At 47.7% G+C, this 21,491-nt stretch overlaps 1 protein-coding gene across 1 annotated transcript in view; it reads right to left on the bottom strand.

Annotated features, from left to right (window-relative positions):
* LOC128697133 (extracellular sulfatase SULF-1 homolog) overlaps positions 1-21,491 on the bottom strand; it is an 849,281-nt gene that overhangs the window by 606,241 nt on the left and 221,549 nt on the right. The window lies entirely within an intron of this gene.

Here is a 21,491-nt window from a genome sequence, read left to right as displayed (position 1 = left end):
ACAACAACAGCCTTGTTAAACAACAGTCTAGTTCAACAACAACACTCTAGTTCAACAACAACAGTCTAGTGCAACAACAACAGTCTAGTTCAACAACAACAGTCTAGTTCAACAACAACAGTCTAGTTCAACAACAACAGTCTAGTTCAACAACAACAGCATTGTTAAACAACAGTCTAGTTCAACAACAACAGTCTAGTTCAACAACAACAGCCTTGTTAAACAACAGTCTAGTTCAACAACAACAGTCTAGTTCAACAACAACAGTTTAGTTCAACAACAACAGTCTAGTTCAACAACAACAGCCTTGTTAAACAACAGTCTAGTTCAACAACAACAGTCTAGTTCAACAACAACAGTCTAGTTCAACAACAACAGCCTTGTTAAACAACAGTCTAGTTCAACAACAACAGTCTAGTTCAACAACAACAGTCTAGTTCAACAACAACAGTCTAGTTCAACAACAACAGTCTAGTTCAACAACAACAGTCTAGTTCAACAACAACAGTCTAGTTCAACAACAGTCTAGTTCAACAACAACAGCCTTGTTAAACAACAGTCTAGTTCAACAACAACAGTCTAGTTCAACAACAACAGCCTTGTTAAACAACAACAGTCTAGTTCAACAACAACAGCCTTGTTAAACAACAACAGTCTAGTTCAACAACAACAGCCTTGTTAAACAACAACAGTCTAGTTCAACAACAACAGCCTTGTTAAACAACAACAGTCTAGTTCAACAACAACAGCCTTGTTAAACAACAACAGTCTAGTTCAACAACAACAGCCTTGTTAAACAACAACAGTCTAGTTCAACAACAACAGCCTTGTTAAATAACAACAGTCTAGTTCAACAACAACAGCCTTGTTAAACAACAACAGTCTAGTTCAACAACAACAGTCTAGTTCAACAACAACAGCCTTGTTAAACAACAACAGTCTAGTTCAAACAACAGCCTTGTTAAACAACAGTCTAGTTCAACAACAACAGCCTTGTTAAACAACAACAGTCTAGTTCAACAACAACAGCCTTGTTAAACAACAGTCTAGTTCAACAACAACAGCCTTGTTAAACAACAACAGTCTAGTTCAACAACAACAGCCTTGTTAAACAACAACAGTCTAGTTCAACAACAACAGCTTTGTTAAACAACAGTCTAGTTCAACAACAACAGTCTAGTTCAACAACAACAGCCTTGTTAAACAACAGTCTAGTTCAACAACAACAGTCTAGTTCAACAACAACAGTCTAGTTCAACAACAACAGCCTTGTTAAACAACAGTCTAGTTCAACAACAACAGTCTAGTTCAACAACAACAGTCTAGTTCAACAACAACAGTCTAGTTCAACAACAACAGTCTAGTTCAACAACAACAGTCTAGTTCAACAACAACAGTCTAGTTCAACAACAGTCTAGTTCAACAACAACAGCCTTGTTAAACAACAGTCTAGTTCAACAACAACAGTCTAGTTCAACAACAACAGCCTTGTTAAACAACAACAGTCTAGTTCAACAACAACAGCCTTGTTAAACAACAACAGTCTAGTTCAACAACAACAGCCTTGTTAAACAACAACAGTCTAGTTCAACAACAACAGCCTTGTTAAACAACAGTCTAGTTCAACAACAACAGTCTAGTTCAACAACAACAGCCTTGTTAAACAACAACAGTCTAGTTCAACATCAACAGCCTTGTTAAGCAACAACAGTCTAGTTCAACAACAACAGCCTTGTTAAACAACAACAGTCTAGTTCAACAACAACAGTCTAGTTCAACAACAACAGTCTAGTTCAACAACAACAGTATAGTTCAACAACAACAGTCTAGTTCAACAACAGTCTAGTTCAACAACAACAGTCTAGTTCAACAACAACAGTCTAGTTCAAGAACAACAGTCTAGTTCAACAACAGTCTAGTTCAACAACAACAGTCTAGTTCAACAACAACAGTCTAGTTCAACAACAGTCTAGTTCAACAACAACAGTCTAGTTCAACAACAACAGTCTAGTTCAACAACAACAGTCTAGTTCAACAACAACAGTCTAGTTCAACAACAACAGTCTAGTTCAACAACAACAGCCTTGTTAAACAACAACAGTCTAGTTCAACAACAACAGTCTAGTTCAACAACAATAGTCTAGTTCAACAACAACAGTCTAGTTCAACAACAACAGTCTAGTTCAACAACAACAGTCTAGTTCAACAACAACAGTCTAGTTCAACAACAACAGCCTTGTTAAACAACAGTCTAGTTCAACAACAACAGTCTAGTTCAACAACAACAGTCTAGTTCAACAACAACAGTCTAGTTCAACAACAACAGTCTAGTTCAACAACAACAGCCTTGTTAAACAACAGTCTAGTTCAACAACAACAGTCTAGTTCAACAACAACAGTCTAGTTCAACAACAACAGCCTTGTTAAACAACAGTCTAGTTCAACAACAACAGTCTAGTTCAACAACAACAGTCTAGTTCAACAACAACAGTCTAGTTCAACAACAACAGTCTAGTTCAACAACAACAGTCTAGTTCAACAACAACAGTCTAGTTCAACAACAACAGCCTTGTTAAACAACAGTCTAGTTCAACAACAACAGTCTAGTTCAACAACAACAGTCTAGTTCAACAACAACAGCCTTGTTAAACAACAGTCTAGTTCAACAACAACAGCCTTGTTAAACAACAGTCTAGTTCAACAACAACAGTCTAGTTCAACAACAACAGCCTTGTTAAACAACAGTCTAGTTCAACAACAACAGTCTAGTTCAACAACAACAGTCTAGTTCAACAACAACAGCCTTGTTAAACAACAGTCTAGTTCAACAACAACAGTCTAGTTCAACAACAACAGCCTTGTTAAACAACAGTCTAGTTCAACAACAACAGTCTAGTTCAACAACAACAGTCTAGTTCAACAACAACAGTCTAGTTCAACAACAACAGCCTTGTTAAACAACAGTCTAGTTCAACAACAACAGTCTAGTTCAACAACAACAGCCTTGTTAAACAACAGTCTAGTTCAACAACAACAGTCTAGTTCAACAACAACAGTCTAGTTCAACAACAACAGCCTTGTTAAACAACAGTCTAGTTCAACAACAACAGTCTAGTTCAACAACAACAGCCTTGTTAAACAACAGTCTAGTTCAACAACAACAGTCTAGTTCAACAACAACAGTCTAGTTCAACAACAACAGTCTAGTTCAACAACAACAGCCTTGTTAAACAACAGTCTAGTTCAACAACAACAGTCTAGTTCAACAACAGTCTAGTTCAACAACAACAGTCTAGTTCTACAACAACAGTCTAGTTCAACAACAACAGTCTAGTTCAACAACAACAGTCTAGTTCAACAACAGTCTAGTTCAACAACAGTCTAGTTCAACAACAACAGTCTAGTTCAACAAGAACAGTCTAGTTCAACAAGAACAGTCTAGTTCAACAACAGTCTAGTTCAACAACAACAGTCTAGTTCAACAACAGTCTAGTTCAACAACAACAGTCTATTTGTTAGGTAAGACACATATGCAACAGTTAGGTATCTTTATTTCGAAACGTTTCGCCTACACAGTAGGCTTCTTCAGTCGAGTACAGAAAAGTTGATAGAAGCAGAAGAGACTTGAAGACGATGTAATCAGTCCATCACCCTTAAAGTTTTGAGGTGGTCAGTCCCTCAGTCTGGAGAAGAGCATTGTTCCGTTGTTTCGCCTACTGTGTAGGCGAAACGTTTCGAAATAAAGATACCTAACTGTTGCATATGTGTCTTACCTAACAATCTGTCGGTATTTTATACCATTTTAATGTTCAACAACAGTCTAGTTCTACAACAACAGTCTAGTTCAACAACAACAGTCTAGTTCAACAACAACAGACTAGTTCAACAACAACAGTCTAGTTCAACAACAACAGTCTAGTTCAACAACAACAGTCTAGTTCAACAACAACAGTCTAGTTCAACAACAACAGTCTAGTTCAACAATAACAGTCTAGTTCAACAACAACAGTCTAGTTCAACAACAACAGTCTAGTTCAACAACAACAGTCTAGTTCAACAACAACAGTCTAGTTCAACAACAACAGTCTAGTTCAACAACAACAGTCTAGTTCAACAACAAGAGTCTAGGTCAACAACAACAGTCTAGTTCAACAACAACAGTCTAGTTCAACAACAACAGTCTAGTTCAACAACAACAGCCTTGTTAAACAACAACAGTCTAGTTCAACAACAACAGTCTAGTTCAACAACAACAGTCTAGTTCAACAACAACAGCCTAGTTCAACAACAACAGTCTAGTTCAACAACAACAGTCTAGTTCAACAACAACAGTCTAGTTCAACAACAACAGTCTAGTTCAACAACAACAGTCTAGTTCAACAACAACAGTCTAGTTCAACAACAACAGCCTTGTTAAACAACAACAGTCTAGTTCAACAACAACAGTCTAGTTCAACAACAACAGTCTAGTTCAACAACAACAGTCTAGTTCAACAACAACAGTCTAGTTCAACAACAACAGCTTAGTTCAACAACAACAGTCTAGTTCAACAACAACAGTCTAGTTCAACAACAACAGTCTAGTTAAACAACAACAGTCTAGTTCAACAACAACAGCTTAGTTCAACAACAACAGCCAAGTTCAACAACAACAGCCTTGTTAAACAACAGTCTAGTTCAACAACAACAGTCTAGTTCAACAACAACAGTCTAGTTCAACAACAACAGCTTAGTTCAACAACAACAGTCTAGTTCAACAACAACAGTCTAGTTCAACAACAACAGTCTAGTTAAACAACAACAGTCTAGTTCAACAACAACAGCTTAGTTCAACAACAACAGCCAAGTTCAACAACAACAGCCTTGTTAAACAACAGTCTAGTTCAACAACAACAGCCAAGTTCAACAACAACAGCCTTGTTAAACAACAGTCTAGTTCAACAACAACAGTCTAGTTCAACAACAACAGCCTTGTTAAACAACAGTCTAGTTCAACAACAACAGCCAAGTTCAACAACAACAGCCTTGTTAAACAACAGTCTAGTTCAACAACAACAGTCTAGTTCAACAACAACAGCTTAGTTCAACAACAACAGTCTAGTTCAACAACAACAGTCTAGTTCAACAACAACAGTCTAGTTAAACAACAACAGTCTAGTTCAACAACAACAGCCAAGTTCAACAACAACAGCCTTGTTAAACAACAGTCTAGTTCAACAACAACAGTCTAGTTCAACAACAACAGCCAAGTTCAACAATAGCCTAACAACAAAATGGTATACAACACCGACAGGTTGGTAGGTAAGACACATAGGCAGCAGTTAGACAACTTTATTCCGAAACGTTTCGCTTACACAGTAGGCTTCTTCAGGGACGTGACCTCTCAGTGGCTACATTCTCACTACTACTACTACTCTGCACCTCTCCTTCCCACAGTGGGACGTGACCTCTCAGTGGCTACATTCTCACTACTACTACTACTACTACTCTGCACCTCTCCTTCCCACAGTGGGACGTGACCTCTCAGTGGCTACATTCTCACTACTACTACTACTACTACTCTGCACCTCTCCTTCCCACAGTGGGACGTGACCTCTCAGTGGCTACATTCTCACTACTACTACTACTACTCTGCACCTCTCCTTCCCACAGTGGGACGTGACCTCTCAGTGGCTACATTCTCACTACTACTACTACTACTCTGCACCTCTCCTTCCCACAGTGGGACGTGACCTCTCAGTGGCTACATTCTCACTACTACTACTACTACTACTCTGCACCTCTCCTTCCCACAGTGGGACGTGACCTCTCAGTGGCTACATTCTCACTACTACTACTACTACTACTCTGCACCTCTCCTTCCCATAGTGGGACGTGACCTCTCAGTGGCTACATTCTCACTACTACTACTACTACTACTCTGCACCTCTCCTTCCCACAGTGGGACGTGACCTCTCAGTGGCTACATTCTCACTACTACTACTACTACTCTGCACCTCTCCTTCCCACAGTGGGACGTGACCTCTCAGTGGCTACATTCTCACTACTACTACTACTACTACTCTGCACCTCTCCTTCCCACAGTGGGACGTGACCTCTCAGTGGCTACATTCTCACTACTACTACTACTACTACTCTGCACCTCTCCTTCCCACAGTGGGACGTGACCTCTCAGTGGCTACATTCTCACTACTACTACTACTACTCTGCACCTCTCCTTCCCACAGTGGGACGTGACCTCTCAGTGGCTACATTCTCACTACTACTACTACTACTCTGCACCTCTCCTTCCCACAGTGGGACGTGACCTCTCAGTGGCTACATTCTCACTACTACTACTACTACTCTGCACCTCTCCTTCCCACAGTGGGACGTGACCTCTCAGTGGCTACATTCTCACTACTACTACTACTACTCTGCACCTCTCCTTCCCACAGTGGGACGTGACCCCTCAGTGGCTACATTCTCACTACTACTACTACTACTCTGCACCTCTCCTTCCCACAGTGGGACGTGACCTCTCAGTGGCTACATTCTCACTACTACTACTACTACTCTGCACCTCTCCTTCCCACAGTGGGACGTGACCCCTCAGTGGCTACATTCTCACTACTACTACTACTACTCTGCACCTCTCCTTCCCACAGTGGGACGTGACCCCTCAGTGGCTACATTCTCACTACTACTACTACTACTCTGCACCTCTCCTTCCCACAGTGGGACGTGACCTCTCAGTGGCTACATTCTCACTACTACTACTACTACTACTCTGCACCTCTCCTTCCCACAGTGGGACGTGACCCCTCAGTGGCTACATTCTCACTACTACTACTACTACTCTGCACCTCTCCTTCCCACAGTGGGACGTGACCCCTCAGTGGCTACATTCTCACTACTACTACTACTACTCTGCACCTCTCCTTCCCACAGTGGGACGTGACCTCTCAGTGGCTACATTCTCACTACTACTACTACTACTCTGCACCTCTCCTTCCCACAGTGGGACGTGACCTCTCAGTGGCTACATTCTCACTACTACTACTACTACTCTGCACCTCTCCTTCCCACAGTGGGACGTGACCTCTCAGTGGCTACATTCTCACTACTACTACTACTACTCTGCACCTCTCCTTCCCACAGTGGGACGTGACCTCTCAGTGGCTACATTCTCACTACTACTACTACTACTCTGCACCTCTCCTTCCCACAGTGGGACGTGACCTCTCAGTGGCTACATTCTCACTACTACTACTACTACTCTGCACCTCTCCTTCCCATAGTGGGACGTGACCTCTCAGTGGCTACATTCTCACTACTACTACTACTACTCTGCACCTCTCCTTCCCACAGTGGGACGTGACCTCTCAGTGGCTACATTCTCACTACTACTACTACTACTCTGCACCTCTCCTTCCCATAGTGGGACGTGACCTCTCAGTGGCTACATTCTCACTACTACTACTACTACTCTGCACCTCTCCTTCCCATAGTGGGACGTGACCTCTCAGTGGCTACATTCTCACTACTACTACTACTACTACTCTGCACCTCTCCTTCCCACAGTGGGACGTGACCTCTCAGTGGCTACATTCTCACTACTACTACTACTACTCTGCACCTCTCCTTCCCACAGTGGGACGTGACCTCTCAGTGGCTACATTCTCACTACTACTACTACTACTCTGCACCTCTCCTTCCCATAGTGGGACGTGACCTCTCAGTGGCTACATTCTCACTACTACTACTACTACTCTGCACCTCTCCTTCCCATAGTGGGACGTGACCTCTCAGTGGCTACATTCTCACTACTACTACTACTACTACTCTGCACCTCTCCTTCCCACAGTGGGACGTGACCTCTCAGTGGCTACATTCTCACTACTACTACTACTACTACTCTGCACCTCTCCTTCCCACATTGGGACGTGACCTCTCAGTGGCTACATTCTCACTACTACTACTACTACTCTGCACCTCTCCTTCCCATAGTGGGACGTGACCTCTCAGTGGCTACATTCTCACTACTACTACTACTACTACTCTGCACCTCTCCTTCCCACAGTGGGACGTGACCTCTCAGTGGCTACATTCTCACTACTACTACTACTACTACTCTGCACCACTCCTTCCCACAGTGGGACGTGACCTCTCAGTGGCTACATTCTCACTACTACTACTACTACTACTCTGCACCTCTCCTTCCCATAGTGGGACGTGACCTCTCAGTGGCTACATTCTCACTACTACTACTACTACTCTGCACCTCTCCTTCCCACAGTGGGACGTGACCCCTCAGTGGCTACATTCTAACTACTACTCTGCACCTCTCCTTCCCACAGTGGGACGTGACCTCTCAGTGGCTACATTCTCACTACTACTACTACTACTCTGCACCTCTCCTTCCCACAGTGGGACGTGACCTCTCAGTGGCTACATTCTCACTACTACTACTACTACTACTCTGCACCTCTCCTTCCCACAGTGGGACGTGACCTCTCAGTGGCTACATTCTCACTACTACTACTACTACTACTCTGCACCTCTCCTTCCCACAGTGGGACGTGACCCCTCAGTGGCTACATTCTAACTACTACTCTGCACCTCTCCTTCCCACAGTGGGACGTGACCTCTCAGTGGCTACATTCTCACTACTACTACTACTACTCTGCACCTCTCCTTCCCACAGTGGGACGTGACCTCTCAGTGGCTACATTCTCACTACTACTACTACTACTACTACTCTGCACCTCTCCTTCCCACAGTGGGACGTGACCTCTCAGTGGCTACATTCTCACTACTACTACTACTACTACTCTGCACCTCTCCTTCCCATAGTGGGACGTGACCCCTCAGTGGCTACATTCTCACTACTACTCTGCACCTCTCCTTCCCATAGTGGGACGTGACCTCTCAGTGGCTACATTCTCACTACTACTACTACTACTCTGCACCTCTCCTTCCCATAGTGGGACGTGACCTCTCAGTGGCTACATTCTCACTACTACTACTACTACTCTGCACCTCTCCTTCCCACAGTGGGACGTGACCTCTCAGTGGCTACATTCTCACTACTACTACTACTACTACTCTGCACCTCTCCTTCCCATAGTGGGACGTGACCTCTCAGTGGCTACATTCTCACTACTACTACTACTACTCTGCACCTCTCCTTCCCACAGTGGGACGTGACCTCTCAGTGGCTACATTCTCACTACTACTACTACTACTACTCTGCACCTCTCCTTCCCACAGTGGGACGTGACCCCTCAGTGGCTACATTCTCACTACTACTACTACTACTCTGCACCTCTCCTTCCCACAGTGGGACGTGACCTCTCAGTGGCTACATTCTCACTACTACTACTACTACTCTGCACCTCTCCTTCCCACAGTGGGACGTGACCTCTCAGTGGCTACATTCTCACTACTACTACTACTACTCTGCACCTCTCCTTCCCACAGTGGGACGTGACCTCTCAGTGGCTACATTCTCACTACTACTACTACTACTCTGCACCTCTCCATCCCACAGTATTTAAGTCTTCGCACTGTCGCTTGATCTTCAGATAGTTCCTGACTATGGAACTGAACTTCTCCAGGCTGAGGGACTGACAACCTCAAATTCTACGACTTCAAGGGTGATGGACTGATTACATCGTCTTCACATCTATACTGTTCCTGCCTACTTTTCTGTATTCGACTGAAGAAGCCTACTGTGTAGGCGAAACATTTCGGAATAAAGTTGTTTAACTGTTGCCTATGTGTCTTACCTACAAACAATAGCCTAGTACAACAACAACAGCCTAGTACAGGATGGTGTTGGAGTGCTCTGGTAGAGTACAGGATGGTGTTGGAGTGCTCTGGTAGAGTACAGGATGGTGTTGGAGTGCTCTGGTAGAGTACAGGATGGTGTTGGAGTGCTCTGGTAGAGTACAGGATGGTGTTGGAGTGCTCTGGTAGAGTACAGGATGGTGTTGGAGTGCTCTGGTAGAGTACAGGATGGTGTTGGAGTGCTCTGGTAGAGTCCAGGATGGTGTTGGTGTGCTCTGGTAGAGTGCAGGATGGTGTTGGAGTGCTCTGGTAGAGTACAGGATGGTGTTGGAGTGCTCTGGTAGAGTACAGGATGGTGTTGGAGTGTTCTGGTAGAGTACAGGATGGTGTTGGAGTGCTCAGGTAGAGTACAGGATGGTGTTGGAGTGCTCTGGTAGAGTACAGGATGGTGTTGGAGTGTTCTGGTAGAGTACAGGATGGTGTTGGAGTGCTCTGGTAGAGTACAGGATGGTGTTGGAGTGCTCTGGTAGAGTACAGGATGGTGTTGGAGTGCTCTGGTAGAGTACAGGATGGTGTTGGAGTGCTCTGGTAGAGTACAGGATGGTGTTGGAGTGCTCTGGTAGAGTCCAGGATGGTGTTGGAGTGCTCTGGTAGAGTACAGGATGGTGTTGGAGTGTTCTGGTAGAGTACAGGATGGTGTTGGAGTGCTCTGGTAGAGTACAGGATGGTGTTGGAGTGTTCTGGTAGAGTACAGGATGGTGTTGGAGTGCTCTGGTAGAGTACAGGATGGTGTTGGAGTGCTCTGGTAGAGTACAGGATGGTGTTGGAGTGCTCTGGTAGAGTCCAGGATGGTGTTGGAGTGCTCTGGTAGAGTACAGGATGGTGTTGGAGTGCTCTGGTAGAGTACAGGATGGTGTTGGAGTGCTCTGGTAGAGTACAGGATGGTGTTGGAGTGCTCTGGTAGAGTACAGGATGGTGTTGGAGTGCTCTGGTAGAGTACAGGATGGTGTTGGAGTGCTCTGGTAGAGTACAGGATGGTGTTGGAGTGCTCTGGTAGAGTACAGGATGGTGTTGGAGTGCTCTGGTAGAGTACAGGATGGTGTTGGAGTGTTCTGGTAGAGTACAGGATGGTGTTGGAGTGCTCTGGTAGAGTACAGGATGGTGTTGGAGTGCTCTGGTAGAGTACAGGATGGTGTTGGAGTGCTCTGGTAGAGTACAGGATGGTGTTGGAGTGCTCTGGTAGAGTACAGGATGGTGTTGGAGTGCTCTGGTAGAGTACAGGATGGTGTTGGAGTAGAGTGCTCTGGTAGAGTTCAGGATGGTGTTGGAGTGCTCTGGTAGAGTACAGGATGGTGTTGGAGTGCTCTGGTAGAGTACAGGATGGTGTTGGAGTGCTCTGGTAGAGTACAGGATGGTGTTGGAGTGCTCTGGTAGAGTACAGGATGGTGTTGGAGTGCTCTGGTAGAGTACAGGATGGTGTTGGAGTGCTCTGGTAGAGTACAGGATGGTGTTGGAGTGCTCTGGTAGAGTACAGGATGGTGTTGGAGTGTTCTGGTAGAGTACAGGATGGTGTTGGAGTGCTCTGGTAGAGTACAGGATGGTGTTGGAGTGCTCTGGTAGAGTACAGGATGGTGTTGGAGTGCTCTGGTAGAGTACAGGATGGTGTTGGAGTGCTCTGGTAGAGTACAGGATGGTGTTGGAGTGCTCTGGTAGAGTACAGGATGGTGTTGGAGTGCTCTGGTAGAGTACAGGATGGTGTTGGAGTGTTCTGGTAGAGTACAGGATGGTGTTGGAGTGCTCTGGTAGAGTACAGGATGGTGTTGGAGTGCTCTGGTAGAGTACAGGATGGTGTTGGAGTGCTCTAGGTAGAGTAGACAGGATGGTGTTGGAGTGCTCTGGTAGAGTACAGGATGGTGTTGGAGTGCTTGGAGTGCTCCGGTAGAGTACAGGACGGTGTTGGAGTGCTCTGGTAGAGTTCAGGATTGTGTTGGAGTGCTCTGGTAGAGTACAGGATGGTGTTGGAGTGCTCTGGTAGAGTACAGGATGGTGTTGGAGTGCTCTGGTAGAGTACAGGATGGTGTTGGAGTGCTCTGGTAGAGTACAGGATGGTGTTGGAGTGCTCTGGTAGAGTACAGGATGGTGTTGGAGTGTTCTGGTAGAGTACAGGATGGTGTTGGAGTGCTCTGGTAGAGTACAGGATGGTGTTGGAGTGCTCTGGTAGAGTACAGGATGGTGTTGGAGTGCTCTGGTAGAGTACAGGATGTGTGTTGGATGGTGTTGGAGTGCTCTGGTAGAGTACAGGATGGTGTTGGAGTGCTCTGGTAGAGTACAGGATGGTGTTGGAGTGCTCTGGTAGAGTACAGGATGGTGTTGGAGTGCTCTGGTAGAGTACAGGATGGTGTTGGAGTGCTCTGGTAGAGTACAGGATGGTGTTGGAGTGCTCTGGTAGAGTACAGGATGGTGTTGGAGTGCTCTGGTAGAGTACAGGATGGTGTTGGAGTGCTCTGGTAGAGTACAGGATGGTGTTGGAGTGCTCTGGTAGAGTACAGGATGGTGTTGGAGTGCTCTGGTAGAGTACAGGATGGTGTTGGAGTGCTCTGGTAGAGTACAGGATGGTGTTGGAGTGTTCTGGTAGAGTACAGGATGGTGTTGGAGTGCTCTGGTAGAGTACAGGATGGTGTTGGAGTGCTCTGGTAGAGTACAGGATGGTGTTGGAGTGCTCTGGTAGAGTACAGGATGGTGTTGGAGTGCTCTGGTAGAGTACAGGATGGTGTTGGAGTGCTCTGGTAGAGTACAGGATGGTGTTGGAGTGCTCTGGTAGAGTACAGGATGGTGTTGGAGTGCTCTGGTAGAGTACAGGATGGTGTTGGAGTGCTCTGGTAGAGTACAGGATGGTGTTGGAGTGCTCTGGTAGAGTACAGGATGGTGTTGGAGTGCTCTGGTAGAGTACAGGATGGTGTTGGAGTGCTCTGGTAGAGTACAGGATGGTGTTGGAGTGCTCTGGTAGAGTACAGGATGGTGTTGGAGTGCTCTGGTAGAGTACAGGATGGTGTTGGAGTGCTCTGGTAGAGTACAGGATGGTGTTGGAGTGCTCTGGTAGAGTACAGGATGGTGTTGGAGTGCTCTGGTAGAGTACAGGATGGTGTTGGAGTGCTCTGGTAGAGTACAGGATGGTGTTGGAGTGCTCTGGTAGAGTACAGGATGGTGTTGGAGTGCTCTGGTAGAGTACAGGATGGTGTTGGAGTGCTCTGGTAGAGTACAGGATGGTGTTGGAGTGCTCTGGTAGAGTACAGGATGGTGTTGGAGTGCTCTGGTAGAGTACAGGATGGTGTTGGAGTGCTCTGGTAGAGTACAGGATGGTGTTGGAGTGCTCTGGTAGAGTACAGGATGGTGTTGGAGTGCTCTGGTAGAGTACAGGATGGTGTTGGAGTGCTCTGGTAGAGTACAGGATGGTGTTGGAGTGCTCTGGTAGAGTACAGGATGGTGTTGGAGTGCTCTAGGTAGAGTACAGGATGGTGTTGGAGTGCTCTGGTAGAGTACAGGATGGTGTTGGAGTGCTCTGGTAGAGTACAGGATGGTGTTGGAGTGCTCTGGTAGAGTACAGGATGGTGTTGGAGTGCTCTGGTAGAGTACAGGATGGTGTTGGAGTGCTCTGGTAGAGTACAGGATGGTGTTGGAGTGCTCTGGTAGAGTACAGGATGGTGTTGGAGTGCTCTGGTAGAGTACAGGATGGTGTTGGAGTGCTCTGGTAGAGTACAGGATGGTGTTGGAGTGCTCTGGTAGAGTACAGGATGGTGTTGGAGTGCTCTGGTAGAGTACAGGATGGTGTTGGAGTGCTCTGGTAGAGTACAGGATGGTGTTGGAGTGCTCTGGTAGAGTACAGGATGGTGTTGGAGTGCTCTGGTAGAGTACAGGATGGTGTTGGAGTGCTCTGGTAGAGTACAGGATGGTGTTGGAGTGCTCTGGTAGAGTACAGGATGGTGTTGGAGTGCTCTGGTAGAGTACAGGATGGTGTTGGAGTGCTCTGGTAGAGTACAGGATGGTGTTGGAGTGCTCTGGTAGAGTGCTCTGGTAGAGTACAGGATGGTGTTGCAGTGCTCTGGTAGAGTGCAGGATGGTGTTGGAGTGCTCTGGTAGAGTACAGGATGGTGTTGGAGTGCTCTGGTAGAGTACAGGATGGTGTTGGAGTGCTCTGGTAGAGTACAGGATGGTGTTGGAGTGCTCTGGTAGAGTACAGGATGGTGTTGGAGTGCTCTGGTAGAGTACAGGATGGTGTTGGAGTGCTCTGGTAGAGTACAGGATGGTGTTGGAGTGCTCTGGTAGAGTACAGGATGGTGTTGGAGTGCTCTGGTAGAGTACAGGATGGTGTTGGAGTGCTCTGGTAGAGTACAGGATGGTGTTGGAGTGCTCTGGTAGAGTACAGGATGGTGTTGGAGTGCTCTGGTAGAGTACAGGATGGTGTTGGAGTGCTCTGGTAGAGTACAGGATGGTGTTGGAGTGCTCTGGTAGAGTACAGGATGGTGTTGGAGTGCTCTGGTAGAGTACAGGATGGTGTTGGAGTGCTCTGGTAGAGTACAGGATGGTGGTTGGAGTGTGCTCTGGTAGAGTACAGTATGGTGTTGGAGTGCTCTGGTAGAGTACAGGATGGTGTTGGAGTGCTCTGGTAGAGTACAGGATGGTGTTGGAGTGCTCTGGTAGAGTACAGGATGGTGTTGGAGTGCTCTGGTAGAGTACAGGATGGTGTTGGAGTGCTCTGGTAGAGTACAGGATGGTGTTGGAGTGCTCTGGTAGAGTACAGGATGGTGTTGGAGTGCTCTGGTAGAGTACAGGATGGTGTTGGAGTGCTCTGGTAGAGTACAGGATGGTGTTGGAGTGCTCTGGTAGAGTACAGGATGGTGTTGGAGTGCTCTGGTAGAGTACAGGATGGTGTTGGAGTGCTCTGGTAGAGTACAGGATGGTGTTGGAGTGCTCTGGTAGAGTACAGGATGGTGTTGGAGTGCTCTGGTAGAGTACAGGATGGTGTTGGAGTGCTCTGGTAGAGTACAGGATGGTGTTGGAGTGCTCTGGTAGAGTACAGGATGGTGTTTGAGTGCTCTGGTAGAGTACAGGATGGTGTTGGAGTGCTGTGGTGGTAGAGTACAGGATGGTGTTGGAGTGCTCTGGTAGAGTACAGGATGGTGTTGGAGTGCTCTGGTAGAGTACAGGATGGTGTTGGAGTGCTCTGGTAGAGTACAGGATGGTGTTGGAGTGCTCTGGTAGAGTACAGGATGGTGTTGGAGTGCTCTAGAGTACAGGAGAGTACAGGAGGGAGTTGGAGTGCTCTGGTAGAGTACAGGATGGTGTTGGAGTGCTCTGGTAGAGTACAGGATGGTGTTGGAGTGCTCTGGTAGAGTACAGGATGGTGTTGGAGTGCTCTGGTAGAGTTGTAGTGCTCTGGTAGAGTACAGGATGGTGTTGGAGTGCTCTGGTAGAGTACAGGATGGTGTTGGAGTGCTCTGGTAGAGTACAGGATGGTGTTGGAGTGCTCTGGTAGAGTACAGGATGGTGTTGGAGTGCTCTGGTAGAGTACAGGATGGTGTTGGAGTGCTCTGGTAGAGTACAGGATGGTGTTGGAGTGCTCTGGTAGAGTACAGGATGGTGTTGGAGTGCTCTGGTAGAGTACAGGATGGTGTTGGAGTGCTCTGGTAGAGTACAGGATGGTGTTGGAGTGCTCTGGTAGAGTACAGGATGGTGTTGGAGTGCTCTGGTAGAGTACAGGATGGTGTTGGAGTGCTCTGGTAGAGTACAGGATGGTGTTGGAGTGCTCTGGTAGAGTACAGGATGGTGTTGGAGTGCTCTGGTAGAGTACAGGATGGTGTTGGAGTGCTCTGGTAGAGTACAGGATGGTGTTGGAGTGCTCTGGTAGAGTACAGGATGGTGTTGGAGTGCTCTGGTAGAGTACAGGATGGTGTTGGAGTGCTCTGGTAGAGTACAGGATGGTGTTGGAGTGCTCTGGTAGAGTACAGGATGGTGTTGGAGTGCTCTGGTAGAGTACAGGATGGTGTTGGAGTGCTCTGGTAGAGTACAGGATGGTGTTGGAGTGCTCTGGTAGAGTACAGGATGGTGTTGGAGTGCTCTGGTAGAGTACAGGATGGTGTTGGAGTGCTCTGGTAGAGTACAGGATGGTGTTGGAGTGCTCTGGTAGAGTACAGGATGGTGTTGGAGTGCTCTGGTAGAGTACAGGATGGTGTTGGAGTGCTCTGGTAGAGTACAGGATGGTGTTGGAGTGCTCTGGTAGAGTACAGGATGGTGTTGGAGTGCTCTGGTAGAGTACAGGATGGTGTTGGAGTGCTCTGGTAGAGTACAGGATGGTGTTGGAGTGCTCTGGTAGAGTACAGGATGGTGTTGGAGTGCTCTGGTAGAGTACAGGATGGTGTTGGAGTGCTCTGGTAGAGTACAGGATGGTGTTGGAGTGCTCTGGTAGAGTACAGGATGGTGTTGGAGTGCTCTGGTAGAGTACAGGATGGTGTTGGAGTGCTCTGGTAGAGTACAGGATGGTGTTGGAGTGCTCTGGTAGAGTACAGGATGGTGTTGGAGTGCTCTGGTAGAGTACAGGATGGTGTTGGAGTGCTCTGGTAGAGTACAGGATGGTGTTGGAGTGCTCTGGTAGAGTACAGGATGGTGTTGGAGTGCTCTGGTAGAGTACAGGATGGTGTTGGAGTGCTCTGGTAGAGTACAGGATGGTGTTGGAGTGCTCTGGTAGAGTACAGGATGGTGTTGGAGTGCTCTGGTAGAGTACAGGATGGTGTTGGAGTGCTCTGGTAGAGTACAGGATGGTGTTGGAGTGCTCTGGTAGAGTACAGGATGGTGTTGGAGTGCTCTGGTAGAGTACAGGATGGTGTTGGAGTGCTCTGGTAGAGTACAGGATGGTGTTGGAGTGCTCTGGTAGAGTACAGGATGGTGTTGGAGTGCTCTGGTAGAGTACAGGATGGTGTTGGAGTGCTCTGGTAGAGTACAGGATGGTGTTGGAGTGCTCTGGTAGAGTACAGGATGGTGTTGGAGTGCTCTGGTAGAGTACAGGATGGTGTTGGAGTGCTCTGGTAGAGTACAGGATGGTGTTGGAGTGCTCTGGTAGAGTACAGGATGGTGTTGGAGTGCTCTGGTAGAGTACAGGATGGTGTTGGAGTGCTCTGGTAGAGTACAGGATGGTGTTGGAGTGCTCTGGTAGAGTACAGGATGGTGTTGGAGTGCTCTGGTAGAGTACAGGATGGTGTTGGAGTGCTCTGGTAGAGTACAGGATGGTGTTGGAGTGCTCTGGTAGAGTACAGGATGGTGTTGGAGTGCTCTGGTAGAGTACAGGATGGTGTTGGAGTGCTCTGGTAGAGTACAGGATGGTGTTGGAGTGCTCTGGTAGAGTACAGGATGGTGTTGGAGTGCTCTGGTAGAGTACAGGATGGTGTTGGAGTGCTCTGGTAGAGTACAGGATGGTGTTGGAGTGCTCTGGTAGAGTACAGGATGGTGTTGGAGTGCTCTGGTAGAGTACAGGATGGTGTTGGAGTGCTCTGGTAGAGTACAGGATGGTGTTGGAGTGCTCTGGTAGAGTACAGGATGGTGTTGGAGTGCTCTGGTAGAGTACAGGATGGTGTTGGAGTGCTCTGGTAGAGTACAGGATGGTGTTGGAGTGCTCTGGTAGAGTACAGGATGGTGTTGGAGTGCTCTGGTAGAGTACAGGATGGTGTTGGAGTGCTCTGGTAGAGTACAGGATGGTGTTGGAGTGCTCTGGTAGAGTACAGGATGGTGTTGGAGTGCTCTGGTAGAGTACAGGATGGTGTTGGAGTGCTCTGGTAGAGTACAGGATGGTGTTGGAGTGCTCTGGTAGAGTACAGGATGGTGTTGGAGTGCTCTGGTAGAGTACAGGATGGTGTTGGAGTGCTCTGGTAGAGTACAGGATGGTGTTGGAGTGCTCTGGTAGAGTACAGGATGGTGTTGGAGTGCTCTGGTAGAGTACAGGATGGTGTTGGAGTGCTCTGGTAGAGTACAGGATGGTGTTGGAGTGCTCTGGTAGAGTACAGGATGGTGTTGGAGTGCTCTGGTAGAGTACAGGATGGTGTTGGAGTGCTCTGGTAGAGTACAGGATGGTGTTGGAGTGCTCTGGTAGAGTACAGGATGGTGTTGGAGTGCTCTGGTAGAGTACAGGATGGTGTTGGAGTGCTCTGGTAGAGTACAGGATGGTGTTGGAGTGCTCTGGTAGAGTACAGGATGGTGTTGGAGTGCTCTGGTAGAGTACAGGATGGTGTTGGAGTGCTCTGGTAGAGTACAGGATGGTGTTGGAGTGCTCTGGTAGAGTACAGGATGGTGTTGGAGTGCTCTGGTAGAGTACAGGATGGTGTTGGAGTGCTCTGGTAGAGTACAGGATGGTGTTGGAGTGCTCTGGTAGAGTACAGGATGGTGTTGGAGTGCTCTGGTAGAGTACAGGATGGTGTTGGAGTGCTCTGGTAGAGTACAGGATGGTGTTGGAGTGCTCTGGTAGAGTACAGGATGGTGTTGGAGTGCTCTGGTAGAGTACAGGATGGTGTTGGAGTGCTCTGGTAGAGTACAGGATGGTGTTGGAGTGCTCTGGTAGAGTACAGGATGGTGTTGGAGTGCTCTGGTAGAGTACAGGATGGTGTTGGAGTGCTCTGGTAGAGTACAGGATGGTGTTGGAGTGCTCTGGTAGAGTACAGGATGGTGTTGGAGTGCTCTGGTAGAGTACAGGATGGTGTTGGAGTGCTCTGGTAGAGTACAGGATGGTGTTGGAGTGCTCTGGTAGAGTACAGGATGGTGTTGGAGTGCTCTGGTAGAGTACAGGATGGTGTTGGAGTGCTCTGGTAGAGTACAGGATGGTGTTGGAGTGCTCTGGTAGAGTACAGGATGGTGTTGGAGTGCTCTGGTAGAGTACAGGATGGTGTTGGAGTGCTCTGGTAGAGTACAGGATGGTGTTGGAGTGCTCTGATAGAGTACAGGATGGTGTTGGAGTGCTCTGGTAGAGTACAGGATGGTGTTGGAGTGCTCTGGTAGAGTACAGGATGGTGTTGGAGTGCTCTGGTAGAGTACAGGATGGTGTTGGAGTGCTCTGGTAGAGTACAGGATGGTGTTGGAGTGCTCTGGTAGAGTACAGGATGGTGTTGGAGTGCTCTGGTAGAGTACAGGATGGTGTTGGAGTGCTCTGGTAGAGTACAGGATGGTGTTGGAGTGCTCTGGTAGAGTACAGGATGGTGTTGGAGTGCTCTGGTAGAGTACAGGATGGTGTTGGAGTGCTCTGGTAGAGTACAGGATGGTGTTGGAGTGCTCTGGTAGAGTACAGGATGGTGTTGGAGTGCTCTGGTAGAGTACAGGATGGTGTTAGAGTGCTCTAGAGTACAGAGTACTGGTAGAGTACAGGATGGTGTTGGAGTGCTCTGGTAGAGTACAGGATGGTGTTGGAGTGCTCTGGTAGAGTACAGGATGGTGTTGGAGTGCTCTGGTAGAGTACAGGATGGTGTTGGAGTGCTCTGGTAGAGTACAGGATGGTGTTGGAGTGCTCTGGTAGAGTACAGGATGGTGTTGGAGTGCTCTGGTAGAGTACAGGATGGTGTTGGAGTGCTCTGGTAGAGTACAGGATGGTGTTGGAGTGCTCTGGTAGAGTACAGGATGGTGTTGGAGTGCTCTGGTAGAGTACAGGATGGTGTTGGAGTGCTCTGGTAGAGTACAGGATGGTGTTGGAGTGCTCTGGTAGAGTACAGGATGGTGTTGGAGTGCTCTGGTAGAGTACAGGATGGTGTTGGAGTGCTCTGGTAGAGTACAGGATGGTGTTGGAGTGCTCTGGTAGAGTACAGGATGGTGTTGGAGTGCTCTGGTAGAGTACAGGATGGTGTTGGAGTGCTCTGGTAGAGTACAGGATGGTGTTGGAGTGCTCTGGTAGAGTACAGGATGGTGTTGGAGTGCTCTGGTAGAGTACAGGATGGTGTTGGAGTGCTCTGGTAGAGTACAGGATGGTGTTGGAGTGCTCTGGTAGAGTACAGGATGGTGTTGGAGTGCTCTGGTAGAGTACAGGATGGTGTTGGAGTGCTCTGGTAGAGTACAGGATGGTGTTGGAGTGCTCTGGTAGAGTACAGGATGGTGTTGGAGTGCTCTGGTAGAGTACAGGATGGTGTTGGAGTGTTCTAGTAGAGTCTGGTAGAGTACAGGATAGAGTACAGGATGGTGTTGGAGTGCTCTGGTAGAGTACAGGATGGTGTTGGAGTGCTCTGGTAGAGTACAGGATGGTGTTGGAGTGCTCTGGTAGAGTACAGGATGGTGTTGGAGTGCTCTGGTAGAGTACAGGATGGTGTTGGAGTGCTCTGGTAGAGTACAGGATGGTGTTGGAGTGCTCTAGTAGAGTACAGGATGGTGTTGGAGTGCTCTGGTAGAGTACAGGATGGTGTTGGAGTGCTCTGGTAGAGTACAGGATGGTGTTGGAGTGCTCTGGTAGAGTACAGGATGGTGTTGGAGTGCTCTGGTAGAGTACAGGATGGTGTTGGAGTGCTCTGGTAGAGTACAGGATGGTGTTGGAGTGCTCTGGTAGAGTACAGGATGGTGTTGGAGTGCTCTGGTAGAGTACAGGATGGTGTTGGAGTGCTCTGGTAGAGTACAGGATGGTGTTGGAGTGCTCTAGTAGAGTACAGGATGGTGTTGGAGTGCTCTGGTAGAGTACAGGATGGTGTTGGAGTGCTCTGGTAGAGTACAGGATGGTGTTGGAGTGCTCTGGTAGAGTACAGGATGGTGTTGGAGTGCTCTGGTAGAGTACAGGATGGTGTTGGAGTGCTCTGGTAGAGTACAGGATGGTGTTGGAGTGCTCTGGTAGAGTACAGGATGGTGTTGGAGTGCTCTGGTAGAGTACAGGATGGTGTTGGAGTGCTCTGGTAGAGTACAGGATGGTGTTGGAGTGCTCTGGTAGAGTACAGGATGGTGTTGGAGTGCTCTGGTAGAGTACAGGATGGTGTTGGAGTGCTCTGGTAGAGTACAGGATGGTGTTGGAGTGCTCTGGTAGAGTACAGGATGGTGTTGGAGTGCTCTGGTAGAGTACAGGATGGTGTTGGAGTGCTCTGGTAGAGTACAGGATGGTGTTGGAGTGCTCTGGTAGAGTACAGGATGGTGTTGGAGTGCTCTGGTAGAGTACAGGATGGTGTTGGAGTGCTCTGGTAGAGTACAGGATGGTGTTGGAGTGCTCTGGTAGAGTACAGGATGGTGTTGGAGTGCTCTGGTAGAGTACAGGATGGTGTTGGAGTGCTCTGGTAGAGTACAGGATGGTGTTGGAGTGCTCTGGTAGAGTACAGGATGGTGTTGGAGTGCTCTGGTAGAGTACAGGATGGTGTTGGAGTGCTCTGGTAGAGTACAGGATGGTGTTGGAGTGCTCTGGTAGAGTACAGGATGGTGTTGGAGTGCTCTGGTAGAGTACAGGATGGTGTTGGAGTGCTCTGGTAGAGTACAGGATGGTGTTGGAGTGCTCTGGTAGAGTACAGGATGGTGTTGGAGTGCTCTGGTAGAGTACAGGATGGTGTTGGAGTGCTCTGGTGGAGTACAGGATGGTGTTGGAGTGCTCTGGTAGAGTACAGGATGGTGTTGGAGTGCTCTGGTAGAGTACAGGATGGTGTTGGAGTGCTCTGGTAGAGTACAGGATGGTGTTGGAGTGCTCTGGTAGAGTACAGGATGGTGTTGGAGTGCTCTGGTAGAGTACAGGATGG

Source organism: Cherax quadricarinatus, chromosome 89 (assembly GCF_038502225.1).
Source record: "Cherax quadricarinatus isolate ZL_2023a chromosome 89, ASM3850222v1, whole genome shotgun sequence".
Classification (NCBI taxonomy): domain Eukaryota; kingdom Metazoa; phylum Arthropoda; class Malacostraca; order Decapoda; family Parastacidae; genus Cherax; species Cherax quadricarinatus.
This window is presented reverse-complemented; position numbering and strand designations above follow the sequence as displayed.